At 40.1% G+C, this 23,585-nt stretch overlaps 1 long non-coding RNA gene across 2 annotated transcripts in view; it reads right to left on the bottom strand.

Moving 5' to 3' along the window:
* LOC113619089 (uncharacterized) overlaps window positions 1-23,585 on the bottom strand; it is a 41,900-nt gene that overhangs the window by 1,558 nt on the left and 16,757 nt on the right. Inside the window, exon 3 of one of the 2 annotated variants that reach the window (XR_003432276.1) lies at window positions 8,529-10,935. The exons of the other annotated variant lie outside the window; for it this stretch is intronic. This is a non-coding gene — a long non-coding RNA (uncharacterized LOC113619089). Of the gene's footprint in view, window positions 1-8,528; window positions 10,936-23,585 lie in introns of those variants that run through there. 2 annotated transcript variants of the gene reach the window in all.

The raw sequence follows: 23,585 nt of genomic DNA, 5'->3' as shown, positions 1-23,585 counted from the left end.
TTCACTCAGACATGAGTCTCCTCACTACTTAAAAGAATGAAACTGTCTTAACCTGGAATTCACATGACAGGAAAAACAAAACAGTTCTGAATAGCCAAGCGAGTTATCCAATATCCTTATTTAAAAACAACAGCAACAACAGCAATAGTCAGGGAATCTAGTTAATGCGGGTAAGAGCATATTCTTTAAATTGTAAGATTCTTTTGCATAAACCAATTGCAGTTTAATGAGGTTTCCCTGTAGTTCATTTCCAGTGAGTTTATTATAAAAGAACATCTGCACTATTCCTACTTTTTAAGAATCCAATCGTTCTTATCTCTATCATGTTAGTTGTTTGTTATCATAAGTTTACCACTTTTTTATTAAAGATAATTGCAATAGAATTATTTCTTGAGAAAGGGAATAGGAAAAAATTAAATCCCAGGAGGAAAAAAGATTCTATCTGACTAACAGCATTATTATTAATAAAGCATGCAACAAGGAAACCAGAAAATATCTTGTTAATTAGAACTGTTCTCGAGTAAGAATTTTCCAAAGGATGTCATAGGCCTCAGTCATGACTGGTTCTTAAATTATATATGTTTACATGCACTGTGGTATTTTTTTAAAGTTTACCAATAACCCAAAAAGCTCTGGGCGCATATACAAAAAATAATTTTTTAAATACCACAATTAAATTAGATTCTGTGGTTAAAAAAAGAAAATCTAAACCTTAAACTACCCCATAAAAGAGGAGGAAAGAAAAAATAACCCCACTGGATAGTCACAGAATGCCAAACCAAAACTAGATACTTTTGTCCCATGCCCCAAGTGTCAAAAAACTTGGGATGAAAACAACCACAACCAGCCCTCATGCCACCTTCTATACCCAGCCACACTGCTGGCACACAAACCCCGCATGTGATGTTCCAGTGATAACCATATGTATACATCTGGTCAACTGCTTTCCAAACATAGGAATGACCTATAGACTTTATTCCATCTTCTCTGAGGAGAGAGGCAACATCCAGCTCTGAAACCACAAACCACACCCTAGCCACTTCCTAGCCTCAAACCCGCTGGCCAGCAAAACTTTTGGGAAATGGGCCAAACGGCTATGGAAACCGTACAACTTCAATGTTCTCTTCTGGTCCAGTCATTTACCAGAACTGTAACCCAGTAGCAAAACGCACTGGTTTGAGTCTCAGCATTTTTTGCTTTCCGTCTTCCACCCTCTGGTAGAGATGCTAAAGAGCAATCAGATCTCCAAGAGGCTGCCAGCCAGATAACAACACTGTCCCTCAGATAGTCCAGAGATAACGGGGGCTTCTGGAAACAACAAAGGACATAAGCACACAGGATCCTACAAGAACAGGCTACAGCTACAGCAGGACGTGAAACATCTTCGAGAGGAGATCACACCGTGGCACTGGATATCGAAGGGATAAAATACATGCATTCTAAATGCCTAGAGTCCTTTCAAATATCAGATCAAGGTGTGACATGTCATCAGAGTTCCCTGGGGCTGAGGATACAGGAAAGCAGAGTGAAGAAATCTGGTAGTGGACAGCCTTCTTACATCTACCTTTCCAAAGTATAAGACAAAAATTGCTACATGATTTGTACTTGATTTGCATCGTGATCAATACAATCCTGTAAATAAAGCTCTGGCACCAGCTCTGGCTTAGGTAGGTGGTCAATAAATGATATCAACTTGATTTATTCATTTCCCAACTCTGACAGCACCTACTACCTACCGGGCAGTCTGTTGATCACCATGATTACAGAGACTAAAATATCTATTTCTTACCTTCAGGGATCTCCTCAGCTCTGTGATGCTAAAGGTCTTCCAGAGCAAAACCAGAAACTGGAGAAGGGTTGTAGACTATGCAACTATTCTACCAACAGAGAGCTCACCATTCCACAACTTGAATCCTCAACAATTCCAAAGAGAGTATGAAATGGCCAAACTCCAAGATTCTATGAAATTCAGTATGAAGGTGCTACTAAACAGAACAAAGGAGGAATCATCCCAGCACCGTCTGACGGTGGTGCATCTCAGCGTGCAAAAACCATGTCTTTGTTGATTAACACTCCTGATAGTGGACTACAAATATTTCCTTTCATACTTCATGGCACTATACAAATTCAGAAGCAGGAAGGTCCTAGAAATTTAAGTTCTCATTTTAGAAATGAGACTCAAAGAAGTAAACACCCAACCTCAAGTACCTGTTAAGCAAGTGCAAACAAAGGAGAGCAAGGGAGGGAGATAGGAAGGGAAACAAATAGTATTTGCTGAGGGCTGACTGTTTTGCCAGACCTTGTTATATTATAAATATCTACTGCTCACAACCAAATACCGCAAAGTAGGTAGGTATTCGTATCTCTATTTTACAGATGAGGAAACTGAAGCTCAGATAGGTTAAGAAACATGTCCAAAGCCACACAGCCAACAAACAGGAAAGCGTGTTCATTCAAAAACTCATGGTGCTGTCACAGGCCCCCTTGATCAAGGCTGCTCTTTTTACAACTGCCTCTTTGGAGTAGAAATCAGCTTATCATCCTTGGTAAACTCCCAGCTGCAGCTGACCCTGAATCTTGAGGACTGGTGTGATGTAAAAAAAGGAAAAACCATTCACTAAAGTTTAGTGATCTTTCCTCATCTAGAAAAGTTGATGTTGTTCGGATAACTGTCTCCCCTATAGGCTATCCTTCACAAGGTTTTCTATCTAGGTCTAATTTTCATCTTCACGGTCAACCTTGATATTCACCACGTGCAAGTATTTAGCTTCTAAACCACAAAATTATCAATCTCTAGCATGTTATTGTTCTTCAGCTGCCAGAAATCTCTTCAGAGGCCTTATCAGAAGTGGTGGTAATCCTTCAAAATGCCACCTGGCATCTTTTCCAAACTGTTCTGCAACATTGTCTCAAGCAACATCCTCTCAAGCCACATCCTCCATGAAGACCTCCAGGAGGTAAGGTCAATACTTTACTGAAAGTCTTCACTACACATGTGGAACTAGCTACAGATGAGGGGCTGTAATATATTTAAGAGGTCACTGTAAGTGCAGAAAGGAAATAGCTGCGTATTCTACTCCCAAGACAAAGTCTGTTTATAGGAATTATTGATTAAAACTATTAAAACAACTCGGGTATCACAGAGTACCTTCCTTTCAGTGATAACAGTCACCAATAAAATTGGCGGTTAAAAGCTATCTTAAAATACGTCCCATGTTTAGATTTGAAAACACTTTAAGCAGAGCAGGAAATGTTGAATTGTTCTTAGGGGCATTAAAAAGAAAAACCAATAAGAGGGTCGCATAGCGAGATTTCTTACCTTAACTGCCATAAATGAGACTGCATCTCAAAATCTTTTTTTTTTTAAATTTACCAAATTGCAGGGAGAATGGAGAAACTAGGACTCTGTTGTCCAGATTCTTAAACAACCTGTGCTGCAGTCATCAATGAATTGTTTAAGCCTCCACTTCCTTTGGTCTGGGTGTTGTTGGGTTGGGAGGGGAAGGAAAAGAGAAAGGGAGCACATCGAAAACAGATGTGGAAATAAATATTTATCAACACAAAATCTTGGCAAACCTTGATCTTTATGTTGCGCTTGCACTGTATCTTCCAAGTTCCCTAGTTCCCCCAATCCCCAAAGCATTTATAGCCAGAAAGGAAGGTCAAAACCTTTTATAGGTTTTCCACAGTGCGAGGGAAGCTTCTTTGGCGAATTCTGGATGCCTCTCCCTTAATCTAATATTAATAAATATTTTTGACCCAAGGAATTCCTGCCAGAGAATGGGAGGAATAAAAGGTTCATTTAGCTGGGTTGTCCTGTCCTTGGACTTCCAGGCAGAATAAACAGCACCTTGTGACAAAGGCGGACCACACGCTGGCAGAGCTCCAGGCAGACACTGGGGGATGCAGTCTGTTTATCAGGCAGCACATTGTCTTAACCAGGATGTGGTCGGCCTTTGTAACAAGAAGTATGCAAATGAGTTTCCCAGGGCCCCAGCACCCTGCCCCCCCACCACCACCACCCCCAACCCCCCATCCACTTGTTCCTTCAGTAGACACAAGCCAACGGTGGCCGTCCTGAGAACAGAAGACAGAGCCACAGAAAGACAGGAGAAGAGGAAGCGGCCAGAATTAACCAGATTAGCCCAATGGCACTTTTCAAGAAACACACCGCAAAGAATGCACCTCCAAACCACCCTGCTTCCAAAAAAACAAAAACAAATTTTAAAACAGGATTGCGTGTTTTTTAAGGTTCAGGAACTAAAAGCATTCTGAAGCTGGCTGATTTATTCCCGGGGCAGGGGAATGCAGTGTGGCTTTAAAATGCTCCATTTTCTCGCAGGAAAACTGCATCACCAGACTCTTCGCAAGACAGCTGCAAGGGCATCCCTCTCACCTTCAGTGGCCTTGTATAGAAAATGGTGCTGAGAAGAGTACCTGTGATATTTGGTTGCTGGGAGGATTAAAGGAGGTAATTAAAGGGAAACAACTTTTAGCGCAACGCCCAGCACCTAATCTGGGCTCAGAAAATGTTGCCACGTTTTATATTATGCACATTGTTGAACCATGTATCATAACAGCACAAAGAGTGAGAGGAAAGTACCAAAGGAGAACAGGGGTGGGGAAGGCAATCCTGGAAAGGGAAACAGTACTCCGCCTTCTGGTTTAGAGAGTTTAATGAGTTACTAGCGGGGATAGACTCTGGATCCAGACAGGCCTGGTTTCACATACCCTTGGGAAAATTCCCTAACCCTATCTGAGTCTCAGTTTCTTGACCTGTAGTACGAGCACAACACTTCCTTCACGGGGTTAAACACATGAAAGTGCCTAGCGCTGCACCAGGCCAGTAGGAGCCACTCCACTGTGGTGATTATTTGCTGTTTTAGTGACACAACGCTATGGTTGGGTTCAGATTCACACTCCGTAGCTGTGTGATATCCAGCAAATGGTTTAACCTCTCTGGGCCTCAACCTCCTCATCAGTAAGCCAGGGAGGATAATAATACCTACCTCACCAGGTTTGCAGTGAGGATTCAATAAACTGCAAGGCCCTTAGACTAGCTCCTGGCACGAAATGAAGGCTGGCCATCCTTGGTGGTGATCGTAGGCTAAGTTATTACTTGACATGTACAGTTAATCTCATTTTACTGCTAAATTCATCGAGGCATGGGATGGCTACTTGGCATACCTGTGATCAAGCTGTCATTTCTGGCCATTAGAATTGCACCAGGTATCTTGGCAAACTTTCACATAACCCTAAACACTGACATTAATTATGCCTCATTATTTCAAAATGGTTTCTTCAAAGCAGGCAAATATCCTGATGGTTGGCCACACTGTCTTTACGTCCCTAAAATCCCCTTTCATCTTCTAAAACATCTCTCCCTTAGCCAAGGTAAAGGAATAGGAAAGCAATATCAAAATCATTTTGGAAAAAGAGTCCAGTCTTACAGACTTCTGTTTTGCAGTATGTTTTATACTGGAAAGCGTTTCATCTTGCTACCTCCCCGTTTCTATAGTAACGATGCCGGATACCTTTGTAAGCAAATGTAGATGACCCAACAAACACACGAATGAAGGTATTTCAGAATTTTCTAATGCATTTTAACAAAATAAGATGTCCCACGTATATGCTTTCCTAGCCCCCCTTTGATGCCTGGAATATAAAACTTATCAGACTTTATTGTGGTTTTTCTTTCACTTGCCTATCTTTCCAACTACTGAGTATTCAAGAGGAGTGTCTCTGCCTTATTGGGATCTTTTAACTCCTGAGACTGCACAGCAGTGCAGAGTCTTTGCCGAGGTTCAAATCCCAACTTTATCATTTAATAGCCATGTGACCTTGGATAAGTCACTGAAATTCTCTGTGTCTCAGTGCTTTCAACTATAAAGAGAGGATAACAACAGTACCTCATGAGATTATAAGGATGATTAAAGACCTAATATTCGGAAAGGGCTCAGAACAGGACTAGACTGAAGGATCATAATAGATGCCATATTATTTTGCTGATATTATTAGTATTATTACTAGTGATAACTGACATATTCCTACTCTCATGCAGCTTACATCTCGCTGCTTGAGACCAATAAAGAAATATATCCAAAGAGTAATCAGGTAGTAAATGTACGGTAAAGAACATAAAAAAGGGGGTGTGATAAAATATCTTTGGAAGACTACTTAGATTGGATGGTCAGAAGACACTCTAACGACGTGACAACTGAAAGCAAGACCAGGGAGGAGCCAGCCTTAAGAAGTCTTGGAGAAAGAGCATTCCACAGATGGGGAAAACTAGCCCCAGAGCCATAGGCAGGAAGGAGCTTGTCTAGTTCCAGAGCAGAAGAATGTCAGTGTGGTTTGGCTGGAGTGTGATCAGCGAGGAGGAAAGGGGCAGGAGATGATGCTGCAGAGGTAGGTGTTGGCTAGAGAACAGAGCCCGTGTAGAATCAGGGAGAGAATCGGAATTTTATTTCAAGTGTAAAGAGATGTCTTTGTTGAGTCTTGCAGGCTCATATGATCTCATTCATATTTTTAAATAATCACTCTGGCTGCTCTGTAGATTAGAATCAGGAAGATAAAGTTGGAGGCTCTTGCTTCAGACCCAAACAAAACAAACAAAAAAGAAGGTAGCTTATATTAGGATGGTAGTGGTGGAGACAGCCTAGATGGTGTTGGGATAGGTTTGGAAGATAAAATCAACAGGATGTGCTAATGGTTCAGCAACACAGGTCATTGAGGTAAATATACTTATTAAAGGAAAAAGATGTTCAGGTTACACGGTACTTTTCTTTACAACTCTACTTTAGATTTATCTCTGACTTAAAGCACAAAGCAACTCAGAGAGTCAAAATTTCTAAAATGGACATTAAAAAGGGATAAGGCTATAAAAGCATTCTAATAAGTACGAGGAAAGCTGTAAACACCAGGGCTAGCAGCCCTCTTCCCCTGCCATGACCTACAGAAAGCTGCAGGCCTCTAGGAAAACCCCCCTCATTGCCTAGTGCCATGTCAACATGACATGGGAAAATTGGCAACATGACTGATTGAGCGGGGGATGGTGGGTGGGGCTGGGCCCAGCAGCCTAGGATGGTGGTGTTTCCTCGAAGTCTGCATATAGCTCGTAAGGACCAAGATGTTCCTATGTCCCCTAGTAGCGGACCCAGAAGAGCTAGACAGGCCAGTGGAGCAACAGAGATGGAGCATCAGAAAAAGTAGAGGCCACGGAATACGAAAATTTCTCACCCCAATGCCAGCACCCCCAAAAGCCCAGAGAGGACCAGTCCTACCTCATCAGACCCTTGCAACACAGACCAATAAGGATCCGGAGAATGGTGACGGATCCTGCCACGTTCCATAAAACAGCCTCTTACACCAAGATGCCGCCTTGAGGACACGCAGGGAGAGGCGAGGGGCATCCGAAAAACCTGCGCATTTACCCAAAAGAGCATGAGTAAGCAAGGGGCCTGGGATACCATTAATTAACAAAGTTCTGGTTTCCTTCCTTTCTAGCAGGGTAAATGGCCTATGAAGAAAATTAGCTCAGGTGTGGAAAATAAAGGAGCTATGGTTTTCTTTGCTCATCTAATTTATAATTATTGCATTTGTAATACAATCATAAATGTTGGTCACAGTATCAGTACTAGGTAAGATTAAATTCAATCAAACATGTTAAGCAGAACAAAGAGAAAACTTTATGATAAAGAATACAATCGACAATGAGAGTATAGTTTAGATGCACAAAACAGTTATTTTAAATTCATATAGAGACCATGAGAAATGCAAAGAAAAATAGACCAAAATATAAGATTAGGGGACTTTAAATCACAATTTTAGTCCACGGAAACTCAATTAGAGAAAAAATAATTAAGCATGTTGGATGTCAATTAGATAACTGATGAACATGAACATAATAGATATATAGAAATTACTATCCTAATTTTTTAAAAATACATCTGCTTTACAAGAATTTATGGGACATTTATAAAATTCTGACCATAAATCAAACCAAAAAGAAATAGAAATAGCACAGAATACATAATCTGACTGTGACCTCCGGTGATATTAAACTATAAATAAAGAGGAGGAAAAGGAGAAAAAGAAAAGAAGGACAGAAGAAGAAAAAAATTAGATCTCATAGAAATTAAGAAATTTACTTTGAATCAACACTTGGGTCAAAGAAAAAAACAAAACTAAAATTTCAAAATATCTACAAAATAATAATGGAATACATTACATACTAAAACATATGTAACAACCTAAAACTCTTAGGGTTTAAACCACAATCATAAACACATTGTTAAATAAGAAAGAATAAAAATAAATTGAGCGTTCAAGTCAATATACTAGATAAAGAACAACAAAATAAAATTAAGGAAGTGTAAAAAGGATGAAAAAAGTGAATTAGGGAAATTAAATTGGTTAATTTTACAATACTAAAAAATAAGAGTACTAGTGATAAATAAATCTAATAACTGATTCCTTGAAATAATTAATGAAATAACAAGCCATTAGCTGGCCTAACCCAGAAAAAAAGAAAGTTAACAAAATTAGAAAGAAGAAGAAATAGCCACAAATATGGAGAAATTTGAAACAATCATAAGAGACACTCAGACGAACGAATATGTATTTATTCATACTTTTGGAGTTGGTCTAAGACACTTCTCATATACTGCATTTCTTTTTGGTGTTCCTATTATCAATGTCAAAAAATGTCATAGCAAGGCAAAAGAATTTTTACATTATTAAATCAAGAAAAACTTCAAGGTTGTTTAAATAAAACTTTTGTGGATTTTTGGTTTCTGCTGTTGTCAGCGGCAATTTTTTTTTCTCAGAGCATCTCTCCCTGACTGGACTGATTACTTCATGGTCATAACAATGATTGGGTTACATTTCTTAAGTGATTTTATCCTAAATATAGAATTCTCTGATGGGGCTAAATCTTAGCATCAGCAGGAAATGATATGCTAAGTATATTCTCAGCCTCCAACCATCCCCAAAACTACCGGTCAAATAAATTCCACCAATTTACTCTAATTAAAGCTAAACAGTGTCGTGTGTGCTTTAAACGTCAGTCAATTTTGAGGTAATTATACCTGAAAGCAGGAATCCATCAGGGTCTCTTTTTTTAGAATTAAATTCAGATGGGAAGTAAAGGAGTCAAGGGATGTTTGCACATAATTAGCTCCATTCCTATCTTCCTCTGCTGTTTATTGACAGTACAAGAATTGGTGCATTTTTGGAAAGATATATAAAGGGTTTTTTTTCTCATCTCCATTCCATTTCCTTCAACTGGGTCAATTTCATCGTGAATTTATATGAAACTGAGATTTCAGTTTGAAGGGGAAAATGCAACCTAAAATATGGGAATAAACCCTTACACTTGTAGAATGCTTTACAGTTCTCAAAGTGCTTTCAGAGACACCATCTCATTCCATTCTCACAATAGCTCTTAAGGTAACATCATCTTTATTTCAGATAAAGAGGATGAGAATATGCCACCCCAAAACAGCCCACTTTGGCATAAGGATTATTTTGTGCTGAACACAATTAAGAAACAACAGACAAGGAGGAACCTCTCTGCCCTCCCCCTTATTTCCTAACAGCAGAGCATCAATTTGTATTTGCGAAGTTGTCCTCCTTCCCCTCTCCCGTGCCAGGAAGAGGAGAATTTCTCAGTCACTGAAGATGGCACCCTTGAGTCTGCATAACAAGCCTTATTAAAATAACTCTTATCTTCCATTAGTTTCCCCCATATATTTACCTTCTTACAATTTACCGCCCCCTAGAAGCCCAAATCCCTTCTCCTTTGTCATTACTTTCCACAATTTACTGCCCTTTGTTAAATGATGTTTAATCTCCCAAGCCTAACCACTTCTATGGGTTTTCACTTCTTTTCTGTGAAGCTCCCATGTGCATGCAAAATGGACCTTTTCTCCTGTTAACCTGTCTTCTGCCAGTTTAATTCACAGGCCCCATCCACTAAACTTAAAAGGGTGGAGGAAAGGATTTTTTCCTCTTCTACAAGATCAAAACACTTGCCACAAGATTGTACCTCAAGCAAACTTACTGTGTGCACAATTACTTCCCCCTCACACACCTACAGCAGACATTACTAATTCATCAAGTTGCTCTTTTCTGCTGAGGCCAAACATTCCCAGAATCCTCAACAGTTTCCATGAAACCCCTTTGCTATGCCTGCATTACGATTCCTAATAATGTTCACAGTGTATTGAACATGACAAGTTTTCTTCCTTGCTCCAGGGAGAGCCCTCTTTGACAACAGAAAATCATCTCTGAATCTCCCTCCTTGAGAATCTTTATCCGTATCACTTTGTTCTAAAGAGTTTTCTGAAATCAAAAAGACGTAATATTTCCTACAAACTTGGTGAGACTCCTAGAGTCTCTCACCCAGAATCTGCAATGCCCCCTTTTCCACAGAACTGGCATGATGCTAATTCTTGGGCTCTTTCTCTTTGAAGAAACATCCTTTTTCCTGGTTGACCATTCTCAGTGTTAGCCAGGGGCCGTTCTCTTGACTTCTGGGGAAAGCTAATGTGGTCTGGCAAAGACTCTTCATAGAGCGATTCTCCCTTGAGAACTTATCAATTTACACATGTCCCGAGGTTTGCCAGTACAACAATCTCAATTTCTTCCTCTCGGTTGTCACACCAATTTCCTCAGCACAGAAAAGCTTAAGAATTGAGGGGGAAAAAAGTGAATCAGACCTCAACACTACTGACAGAGTCTCTTACTGTAAAATTGTTTTATCTTTAAATGAGGTACATCAAAAGGTGAAATAAAATTCATATAACCTTTCCAATCATTTCTACTTTTTGATATGTTCTGATCGGCCATCAGAAAAGAACTTTCATCCAATGAGTGCAGATAAAGTCAGCTGTTCTCATTACTGAAGTTTCTTCGGCATCAAGATTACACGGACTAAAAACAAAATTTGAGAAAATGAAGCAGTTTATTATTTCTCTATTTTTTAATTGATCAGCATGTTCCAGAGATTATACATTGAATTTGTTGCAGATTCCAGAAGAGGGTTGTATTTTCAGTGTTACTGAACTGGAGTGAGAAAATGATATAGTAAAAGAGAGAACAAATCACCACTCTCCTTCTTTTTAGAAGCATCTGTCTGGGGCTTAGGACTCTCTCTACACCGTGATATACGCAAGTTTGTGATGAAACATTAATGGCCAATAATACCCCTCTACCACATAAAATACATGTATTTGAATATGTCCGAAGGGAAAAAAAAATGTGAGTTTTCAAACACTAAAGAAAAAAGATAATGTTGCACAATAGGTTCTTTCACCACCCCTAGAATCTTACCCTATGTGTAGGTCTATCACTCCTAAAATTAGAGCCTCACTAGCAGCCAGAGTGTTGAAAATAATCACATCCATGAACCACAGTTTTGTTTAGACTTCTATTATGAAGGACAACTGGAGTCAAAAACAAAGATAAAAATAAGCAGTTATACTAGGACTACGGGTCCACCCATCTCCTGAATGGCCTGAAACAATGAGAGTTTAATTTCATCTGTGATCACCAGGAAAACTGGATGTTCAGGCTTGAAAGTAGAAACAGGAAAAATGGATCCAACGAAATTAATCTTACCTTATCTTGGGTTGGGTCAATCCCATGATGCTAGAGAAAAAAGTGAATATACATACCCTTGTTTTTACAAACATTTGCTCATTTCAACATCAACCATAAGAAAGAGTCGTGGCATAGCTTAGAATGTTTGTCACCTGACATCTCAAAATTTTTAAAACATGCTGTAGGACCAGCTGGATGTCTCCAAAAGAGAGCTTGAATACTCAGAAGTACTCAGGAGTTTGATTTTAATTTCATAATTTGGGCGGGATATAGAGTAATACAAAAGGGAAAGGTACATAATAATTGAAAAGGTATCAATTCCTGCAGATACTTTTAAAATTTTAGGTACAGCTAAAGGTACACCTGCAGAATCAAAAGAGAATCTGTTTTGATCTTCATTACTATACATTATTAGTTTTCTCCTTTAAAAACTGGTCTTTTTCTGATGGGTGAGTTGATACTGAGTTGTGGGCCACAGGTGCTCAGCCTTCCTTCTCAACTGCAACACTAACTCTACCATAAATTGCATAATAGAGGTGCAAGATGTTTGTTATTGATAACGATGTGGGTGATCCCAATAATTTAGATCAGGGTTCAGGAAAGTATGGCTCCAAATCTAGCCCATGGCCTATTTTTCTAAATAAAATTTTATTGGAACACAGCACACCTATTCGCTCACATATCATTTATGGTTGCTTTCATGCTACAAAGGCAGAGCTGAGTAGTTGGGACAGAAATCTCATGACCCACAAGGCATAACAACATACTTACTATCTGGCCCTTTAGCAGAAAAAGTCCTACAACTCTCAACCTAAAAGATCCCTCAGGAGTCATTAAATAAGTGGTAATTGTCACAAAGTGTTTTCATGTACAAGGCACAACATAAAAGTGTTCTTTAGAATTTGGTGTCTTGTAAGTCCGTCAGTCTCACTTTCAACCTCCCCCTGTGTCCAAGGCCCTGATCTCCTTGTTTGCCTCCCCTCCATATCTGGGGTTAGTCACAGAAGAACAGGACATAGGGCGCCATAGATTTTTCTTCCTTAGTAACCACAATGTAATGAATATTGAGGGAAAGGCAATGCTAAAAAGGTTCTTAAAATGCATTAGAAGTAAACAGCAGGATTGTAAGTAAACTTTTATTCTCATTTTAGATGGGCTGCTTGACATAACCCATTAAGCATCCCTCTATGACATACCTAAAGGCTGTTACTTTGAAAACTGAACTAGTAAAATCCAGGATGAAATATGATATACAGTTCAGCCTATGATCAGAAAGGCTTGCACTTCTGCCTTAACTAACCTGTCCCAGTCAAATGAATGATAGCTGATAGCAGAACCAGAATAATACAAAACAAACAAAAATATATTGCTTAGAATATCAAAGTCAAATGCAACACAAAGCCAAGGATAATGTACATTCTCTCGCAAGAAATCTTATCCCTGAGGTGTAGTAACTTTCCACATGATATTCTGGAATTCAAAAAAAATCTAAATATTGATTTTATGGGGTGAATAGAAGGTTTTCTTCTTTCCTCTGCAGTTGTTCCATTTGACATTCAAAAAACTCTCGTCCTTCTCTCAGAAGAGTTGGAAAATATCAGAATTTTGAAACGGAAGAATCTTCGTCCAACCCTCTGAATTTGTCTGATGAAATTAAGGCCCAAACCACACAACTAGCTAGACATGGAAAGTGAACTAAAATTCGGATCTCCTGTCTTTAGTCAAAAACTCTTTTCTCTACATCACATTAGTTTAATTTATCTTCGCCTCTTGGATGGGGCAGTAGGCAAGTTACTTGGTGAAGAAAGTCTAAGAGGAAGTGTTGTTACATAACACTTCCTCTGCGGTGACGTAAGTTAAATTCTGGGCCCCCAAGCAAAACTTTTAGAAAAGGTCCCATCACTCTTGATTAACTGCAAAATAAGTGAAGAGTAAACAGCTGTGTAATGAAAAGTCCTCCCCACACGGCTGACCTCACTAAGATGCAGACACCCGTTCAGGCAGTAGTTACCACCATCTGCCTCCGGAAAAAACTTTTAGTTCTTTTTTTGGTTACTGTCACGGCCCATCCTGTTCTCTAGAGTGCACGGTAAAGACTAGATGCCTTCTGTATAATGACTGTGGTCAACTATAAAGGAAAATGAACATGCGCCATCTTGATGTCAAGCTAATTTTAGCTTAACAGTTTCATTTTAAGGATGCCGAACCTAGACTGGGCACATCATGGCTCAGCCAAAGAAGTTTTAAAAATGGAAATTACAAAACCACAGCGTGGAACCAAAATTGTTCAGATGGTAGTAACAGTGATTGAGATGCTCTTAGCAATGTTGCCAAGAGGAGGCCTCTCGGTGCACAGCGGTGGGCTCTTAAACCACACGGATAAATAGATTCGGTCATCGCTCTGAGGTGAACAATAGATCCTGTGTTGTGGCCTTGGCTTTGTTGTAATGAATGTAAATAGTTTCTCACCATTCAGATGTGTTCTAGAGCACGTGCCGCGGGCAGGTGTGATCAAGGTCTCTTACCACGTCGTACGTACTGTCTTCTCAATATTTCACCTTAGCTTTAAGCGTCAGCAGCGTCTGACTACTGTTTTCAATCCACAGAACAGCTACAGAATATGTCTGAAGATTCCAGCCTGTTATTTTTCTTCAAATCTGGGTTTCAATCTTGGTTAATGTTTACCCAGAAATATGTAATTGCGGACTTCCTCCTCATAAACCCTTCCAGAGCGCTGGCTGCCCGCGTGCATACTATTATTATCTCTTTGCCTGGGGCCTAACGTAGGGTGTGTCCACATAGTCACAGGATGGATAACCTGCTCTCTGCCAGGAAGCCTGTATGGTTAGCAGCTGCAGCTAAGAGAAAACACAGCTTGCATGTTTCCAATAATATTTGTTTTTCTTCTCCTTTGGATAAACAAAATGGAACTGGTTTCTTTATTAAAAACTCACACTTGCCTTTCCCTATATTTTTTGGATCACTCCTCATTTACTCTGTTTCCATCAGTCACTGTGATTTGGACGTACTTGACCTACTCCCTCTCCCTCATTCAACCAGTCTTCCTGGGGAACTTTTTTTCCCCATCCATCACATGTAGCTTCCTCTGCAAGGCCCTCCCGGCTTACAAGCTCCCATCCTCAAAGACGAGCACACACAGAGACACTATTAGAGTTTATTGCAATCTTCTGTGTGCTACCCGAGCACTCTTATACCTCCACTTAAAAAATCCTGCTCTAACTTGTATTTAACTGTGTCCATCCAATCTCCTTCAGCCAGACTGATCTTACTGATCTCTTCATTCTCGGTGTTTAGCAGTTATCTCAGTCCTAGGATGAACCTAAATAATTTTTCAGTTTTGAATTTAGGTACAACTGACCTATGTAAACTTCACCCTTTTTAGTATATGGTTCTATCATGCAGTTTTGGTAAATGCATACAGTCATGTAACCACCACGATCAAGGTGTAGAGAAACTCCATTGCCCCCAAAACTTTCCTGTTCCCCGTGTAGTCAACTCCTCCCCTCATTCCCAGCCCCTGGAAACCACTTTTCTGTTTCTGTACGGTTTCTGCAGGCCCACAAATGAAACAACACAGTTGCAGCCTTTTGAGTATGGCTTCTCTCACTTAGCATGATGCATCTGAGATTCTTCCACATTATTACTGTGGCCGTTCGTTCCTCTCGATTGCTGAAGAGTATTCCATTGATGAATATACCACAGTGTTTTTACCCATTCACCAGCTGAGGGACATTGGGTTGCTTCTAGTTTGGGGCCGTTGTATGTAAATACAGCAGCTACAAGCATGCACATTACGGTTTTCGTGTGAACATAGTTTTTATTTCATCTGGATAAATAATTAGAAATAGGATTGCTGGGTCGTATGGGAAGCGTCTGTTTTACTTTATAAGAAACGGCCTGGCTATTTGTCAAAGTGACTATTTCATTTCACAACCTCAACAGCTATATATGAATTCTAGTTTCTCCACATCCTCACCAACACTTGATATTGTCTCTTTCTTTCTCTTTTCACCATCTTAACAGGTGTGTGGTGGCATCTCATTGTGGTTTAAATTTGCATTCTCCTAGAGACTGATAATGTTGAACATCTTCTAATGTGTTTATGTGATAGCCATACATCTTTGGTGAAATGTCTATTGAAATACTGTTCATTTTTGGAGGGTTGTCTGTTTTCTTATTATTGGGTTTTGAGGATTCTTTTTATAGTCTGGATGTTAGTCTTTTATCAGATATGTGAATTGCAAATATTTTCCCTCAAACTGTTTAATAACTATTTTAAAATAAATTGAAATCTCATATGGAAAAAATAGTTCTTTTGAAAAGGGCTTATGAGATTTAAACCTACAAAAGATGTAGCTTTGTACCTTCACCTCCTCAGGTGAGTCAACAAGACGCCTAGAATATTGTAATAGAAAAGTTGGTAGTGGCCAGTCTACATTAATGAGTCTGATTGGAAATCACTTAACTGCAGCACACAGGGAGATTTTATCTAAGGGCTATGGACATCCCCCAAATCACTAAAAAAATGATTTATCATTTAAGGACTTTTTTTCTTTGAAAGAAAGTCATAATAGAAAATATATATTATGCACATTTTTCTGAGCAATTAGGTATTAGTTTTTCAAATAATTTCTACCATAGAAATCAATGCTTAGAATAGGTATATACCTCTACCAAGACAAGCCTGATGGGTAAACCACTCAGTATTGAAAGCTTCCTCCTCACTCCCATTGAAATCAGTCTGTTGAAAAGTATATTAAAGGATGATGCAGTCAACTTTTGTGCATAGATACGTATAGGCTATTCTTTACTTTGAGGGCCATGGACTTAATGTTCCTAAGAGGATCTTCAGTCCTATAATAAAATATTCCATTGTCATTCCTTGCTTGAAGGGAAAATTTTACAGGAATGGGAGGAAGTTTTATTACTATTTCTGGAAATGAGGTATTCTAACATCGAGTGAATACCTACTGGATGAAAGGACCCACATGTGCCACAAAATGCTGCATTTTTCAGGCATATTTATTCCCAACCAATCACTAAGCATATACTATTTGTTCCATATTATGGACATCACAGAAGAACTACTAGATATAGTAGCTACCTTCAGTGGGAATTCCTCCTAGTGAAGGAGACAAGAAAATAACACAAAATATTAGCAGCAACACCAGACAGTGTTGATTATTAGGTAAAGACCAAAGATAAAGAGAACAAGGGGAGTCCGCTGAGTGGAAGGAGAGGAAGCTATCCATACAGACTAGATATTTCTCTACTAACGATTCAAAAGGGCCACCCAATACTATTCTACTTGCGACAGTTCATTGGGACAATGAGGTTCAGGTCTAATGATATGAAGTCAACTCTTAAATATTAGGTTTTCACCACTCATTCTGGCTGTAACTAATGTAGGGGTTCAGAAGAGGAATAAAACCAAAACCTAGAGGCATCAGAGAAAATTTCATAGAGGAAATGGGATAAAAGCTGAACCCTGAAGCATGGATAGATTCTGCTTAACAGAAGAGAAACAGGAGAGCAGTATGAAGGAACCAAAAGGGCAGCTGTGGAATTTGTCATTCTTGGGTCTCCCAGCATCTAATGTCCCTGATTATCATAGAAGGTAAAAGTGCCAGGTGTTTGCTTTCTGAGTCTCCCCGACTAGCACATTATGGCATAGGCTCTGCCAATTGAATCACCTGCCCCAGACTTGGAATCACCATCTGGTGCTGTGTCGGGAGGAAGTAGGTAGCATGCAGCATGCACGTGGACCGTGTGTGGCCGGATCCTCATCCCAGAGGCAGCCAGAGCAGGGGCTCAAATAACAGGACCCATGTCAGTGAGGCCAGTGGTGTGGTTAGCGGCAAAGAAGTGTCTTTAGTGGGTCCAGCCCACAGTATGATTTGGGGCATTGCTCCTGGATACGTGGCCTCCAAGCCTAGGATTTTTCTGGAAGTCTGTGAGCCGTTCAGTATCTTTTTAAGAATTTTCTTTTCTACTTCAATCAGCTAAGATCACTTTTTGATACTTAGAGTAGTCATGGGCATTATATTCTAAGAAGCTCTTTATCAATTTTCATGTCCCCGTGTAAAGCATCCATTAGGAGTCCACCTTCATTTTTCTTAGCAGGCAGCGTAGCACAGGAGTCAAAGGCATGTCTCTGGAGTCTTGTGGCCCTGGGTCTAAACTCCAGCAACATGTGAAAACAAGTCTGTGGGAAATTCTGGGGCCCTCAGCAAGCTGTATGACCACATCATATACTTTCGCACCTTCCTCACTCGTTCCCAGTAAATACGTGTTTGTTGAATATGCATTCAAGGGTCCAAGATCCTTTCCATTCATAACTTTCATTAGAACCAATATAGATTTTCTGCCCATGCATAACAGAATTAAAAGATAATAAGATCAAACTCAGTGACCCTTGGTATAACCCACCCTTCTAAGCTCATTAAAACATGGCCCAGGGGGCTTCTCTGGTGGCTCAGTGGTTGAGAGTCCGCCTGCTGATGCAGGGAACACGGATTCGTGCCCCGGTCCGGGAAGATCCCACATGCCGCGGAGCGGCTGGGCCCGTGAGCCATGGCCGCTGGGCCTGCGGGTCCGGAGCCTGTGCTCCGCAACGGGAGAGGCCACAACAGTGAGAGGCCCGCGTACCGCAAAAAAAAAAAACACAAACATGGCCCACATTTAGCCCGCATTAGCACATTGCATTTCTTCTAGTGGTGTTTAACTTCTTGTTTGCTATTTAACTTCTCACCAATTGCCTCACAAATAATCTTGTTTCCTGGAAGACAAAGACCGTCTGTATCTTTGGATTTTACCGCTATACCCAACACAGGGCTGGGCATCTAGAAGTTACTCAATACCTATTTCCTGAATGAAATAAAGTCTGGGGAAGTACCTCGGAACAACCATTTTATTGTTTCTCACGATTTTGTGGGTCTGTGATTTGGGCAAGGCTCAGCTGGGTGATTCTTCTGTTGCATGTGTATCGATGTAGGTAATTCTTTGGTGTCCAAATAGCAGCTGGGCTTGTCTGCTTAACTTCCATGTCTTGCATCTTGGCAGGGACAGCTGGAAGGCTGAACTCAGCAGTAACTGTCAACCAGAACACTTAGGAGAAGCCTCTCCAGGATGATAGCTGCAGAGTGGTCACCTCTTGCTTGGCAGTTCAGGGTTCCAGAGCAAGTGTTGCAGTCAACAAAGCCAAAACTGCCTGTTCTTACAACACCTAGCCTTGGAAGTCTCACAGCATCACTTCTTTCACACTCTGTTTTTCAAAGCAGTCTTAAGTCTGTCCAGATCCAAAGAGAGGGGACGAGACCCCTCCTCTCAATGAATTTGCAGCCATGTTTTAAAACTGTCACAGTCCTCCCTCTGGCCACAAATGCCAACATACCTCCCACATTAAAAACAGACTCAACTCCCTCCCCAAACCCTCCATTATGGCACCAGATGCTGGCCTAGGCTCAGGATAGAAGTCCAGGATCTCACCATCAAAATCAAGTACTTATCAGGAGTTTCCTATAGGCGCCTCATTGATAAATCTTAAATCTTGTTTCTACGAACTCAGTTGAAAGTCAGGGATTAATCTGAAAAGTAAACTGAGAATTATATTTTGCGTAAAAAGATGGAAGAGACTAGAAAGAAGCATTTCAAGGAATGTTTTCAATTTACTTCAAATAATATATCAAATATTACCAACAATAAAACTCAAGGAGCTAAGGTCTCCCCTGGGCCTGGCCATAAATGAGGCACTTAGAAAAGCACAGTGAATCTGGAGCCACTAGGGGATCATTTGATGTTCCATTTAAGGCACATTCCTAAGCATCTTTCTTATTCCCAGGAACGTTGCTCATCAACTAACATTTATTCAGTGCTTAAAGGTTCTGACCTGTCGTTGGAAGTGCTATGGGGGTTCATTCAAATATGTTTAATCCAAACATGTCTACATTCTCTCCTTCACTCAGTGCCAAGGACCATGAACAAGTGACTCATAATGCAATTCTCACACTGCCCGTAGAAGCTGAAGGAGAAAACAAAGAGGTCTGAGGGATTTTTAACATTATTTTGATTAAAATGATGAACAGCGCACATCCACAAACAAATGCATTAAATGGCAAATTAATGGGTCATCAAGGACTGCTGAGGCAGGAGAAAAAAATGGCGGGAAATGGACCTGGGCCCCAGAAGCATGGATTTAGTGTCTGATTTCTGCCACCTTTATACTCTGAGCAAGGCTTTTCCCTTCTTTATGCCTCAGTTTCTATAAAATGAAGACTCTAGAAAAAAAAGTGAAGACCCTAGGAGTTACTTTACCAAACCCTTCTAAAGATCAAATGAGGTAAAAAGGGGAATAAATGTTAAAAACTGTGAAGTGCTGAAATAAAGTGTCATTAGGGTTTTTTTTTTAATTGGAGTATAGTTGATTAACAATGTTGTATTCGTTTCGGGTGTTCAGCAAAGTGATTCAGTTATACATATACATGTATCTATTCTTTTTCAAATTCTTTCCCCAATTAAGTTATTACAGAATATAGAGCAGAGTTCCCTGTGCTATACAGTAGGTCCTTGCTGGTTATCTATGCTACCTATAGCAGCATGTACATTAGGTTTTGATTGACTTTAATAATAAACTTTCACTTAAATCTCCACACAGGTATGTAAATTTGTGGTGGCAACCTCTCCTCCCAGCGACCTAATACACATGGATATTTATTGAACACATTTATTCCTCATATAACCTTGGACTTAATGTCAGTCCTCCATTCTTTCTATTAATAGGCACACAGATCCATTTGGTGACGTATGTCACAGTGTGTTACAAGTGCATTAAGTGTAATGTGGCAGAATGAGGGCGATCTGTCTCCGTGTGCTTCCTGTCATCACTTCCCCCCAATTCAAACCTCATCACCTCTCCTCTAGATCACTGGCCTCCTCAGGAGTTTTCCAACATGTGTTTCATCAGATTAAAATTGATCCACATTGCCAAAAATTAAGTACCTGTTCCTTATTCTGGCACTCAAAGCCTTCCAAATATGTCCCCTCAAATACCCTTCCAGTATTCTTTCTCAGAAACCCCCTAGAGAACACCTATACTCTAGTTAAACAAATCACCTGGCTTTTCCTAGGACACGCTCTGCCTCATTTTCTTGCCTGCGCTATTTGCTCCACTTGAAAACCTCTACACCCATCTCCTGTTAAAATCTGACCAATACTTTAAGGCAACTTACAGACTTGGGAAAAATAAAATGAAGCCACATCAGTAATGATAATACTCATACAGAAAGTCACAGGAACTAATCTGGTGTGCCAGGCAAGACCACAACTTACAGACAGCTATAGAACTGGGAAGATAATGTCAGTGTGTTACAGCTGAAGTTTGCATGGTTCCTGCCATAAGAATTTTGGAAAAGTTCCTCACCCCTGGGACTTTACTGTACTGAACAAGTAGACGGTACCCAAAAATCTGTCAACTATGACAATAACTGGCTGTCTTTTATGCACAGTTCTCATCACATAAGCCCAACCTAAATGGTGCCAAAACAATCCATCATTTTGTTTTATTTGGTATTTTAATGCAAAACAGGTCTCCCAAAAATCTATCCAAACGTTGTATTTTCCAGACCTTTGACAAAGAAACTTCTTGGTTGTTTTGTTTTGTTTTTATGTCTTCTGAAACCTTGGTAAAGCGATTGCAAGCACATATTATCTTGCATTTTTTATCTTCACAGAGGCTTTAACATTTTTTTTAACTTCTTAGCTTTATAAAGTTTGAGCAAAGGATCCACAGGCAAGTAAAAGTGAACTTAGATCAGATCTGCAACCACCTATGACTCGCAGAGAAATTGCCGTCTACTGCCCAAGACAGATTGATTTCAAAAAGGCTTCATTGGCTCCAACCATTTAAGAGTATGCTAACAATTGGAGAAAATGTCTGCAAATCACACATCTCATAAAGGGATAGTACACAGAACATATTTTTTTTTAAAAAAAAAAAACCTCTTAAAACTCAAAAATATAAGAAACAAACAAATAAATAATAAAAGTATGCTAGCACTGAGTGGTGAACTCAACGCATAAAGTACTACAAGCCCATAAAAGTAACCCTCAAACAAAGGCTACATGACAAAAGGCCATCCTCTGATGTAAACTAACCAGAATCCGCCGAAGATGGTTGGAATTAGTGATCCGCTGCTGAGCCACTCAGCTGCTGAGGCGGCACAGGGAGTCCCAGCAAGGACTACTATAATTTTTAAGCCTGTAAAATTGGCCAGCAATGACAGCATAACAATCACAGCCCTTCTCAGAAAAATAAATGAGCTTTTCCTTTCCTCTCATGGTAGCTTTTATATTACATACAAAATATTGACAAGCACTGATTCGCAAGATGACTTCCCCGAGGCAACCCAACCTACAATGTGCTTTGGAGATAATTTGCCACCAACAAAAGGATCTCACGCTGCATCATCAAGGAAAGGCCCCCCTAATATGAAATCAATTACCCAGTGCGTCCTGAGGGCCTATTATGTGCGATGCCTTACAAAGAAGATTAAGACAAGACAGGCAAAGAGGTCAGCCTTTACTCAGCACGTGGTACTAGGTATTCAGCCCAAAGTGCTTTCATAGCTACATCACTTAATCTCCATGAAACCCTGGAGTTAGGTATTATTACTCATATTTTTACAGGTTAAAGAATTGAGGCTCAGAGTAATTAAACAACTCTCCCAGGTCACAGACACATAAATTGTGGTCAAAAGTATCCACAGTTTGAACCCAGGCCTCTCTTCCTTAAAACGCATGCCTCTTCCAGTGCACACCTGCTTTCCTGAAGTACAGCTCTTGCCCTCAAGGAATTTACCTTCTGGTAAATCTGAAACCTTTGAGACTCACAACATGTAAAGCGTGTTGGAATGAAACAGTTTGGTGGTCAAATGATATAAGCAGAGGAGTACCTTAAATATAAAAGGGGGAGAAAATAAAGAAATTTAGTGGTGTTTTGCTGACACTGTGGGTGACAGAAATGGTCTTCTCAAACTCGCTCTAATTAAAATAGATTGTCTACTTGACAAGTATTTCTATTTAGTGGAGAAAACTGATTCCAGAGAATAGCAGAGCTGGAAGAAAATATACTTTTAAAACCATCCAACAAAACTTCAACTATATTTACTATATTTCTAAGTGAGATTCTCAAACAGGAATGCATTGGTCAGCTGACCCAAACATCCAATTCATCAAGAAGTTAGATATTGCATTATAAATTCATAAACTGACCTTTTAAAAAGTAACACCTAGTCTCAAAAATTATATAAATAAGACTTGGGCTTCCCTGGTGGCGCAGTGCTTGAGAGTCCGCCTGCCGATGCTGGGGACGTGGGTTCGTGCCCCGGTCCGGGAGGATCCCACATGCCGCGGAGCGGCTGGGCCCGTGAGCCATGACCGCTGAGCCTGTGCGTCCGGAGCCTGTGCTCTGCAACGGGAGAGGCCACAACAGTGAGAGGCCCGCGTACCGAAAAAAAAAAAAAAAAATATATATATATATATATATATAAAAGTAAGACTCATATGCCCCTGCCCTATTATCTCTGGAAAAAATAATAAAGTCAAATATCCCAATCTGCTCAGTGGTGACCCCCACCAAGGCTCAGGAGTCTAAGCTCCACCAGGCAGAGTCCCAGCCTCAGTTTTCTTGCTTCCTTCAGCACTGTCAAGGTACTCCGTGGAATCTAAATCTTCTCCTAGTTGCAGGGAGACATTCACGCACAAAGGAACAAAATCATCTCCCAATTAACATTCTAAGAACCTTAAGGAATGGGTATGCCATACATAACAGTCTCAGTGAGGGAACAGACACTTAGAAGATCATATATAGGATTGTGGTTTAAATCAGGATATTATAATTTTCTTTTCCAGTAGAGTGCATTTCCTCACCCATTTGTAACAATTTTTACTTGACTGTACTCCCT

The sequence above is a fragment of the Aethalodelphis obliquidens genome, unplaced genomic scaffold (genome assembly GCF_003676395.1).
Source record: "Aethalodelphis obliquidens isolate GAN/ISIS:26980383/991018 unplaced genomic scaffold, ASM367639v1 scaffold6, whole genome shotgun sequence".
Taxonomy (NCBI): Eukaryota; Metazoa; Chordata; class Mammalia; order Artiodactyla; family Delphinidae; genus Aethalodelphis; species Aethalodelphis obliquidens.
Note: the sequence above shows the minus strand (reverse complement) of the source record. Positions and strands in the feature narration are given on the sequence as shown.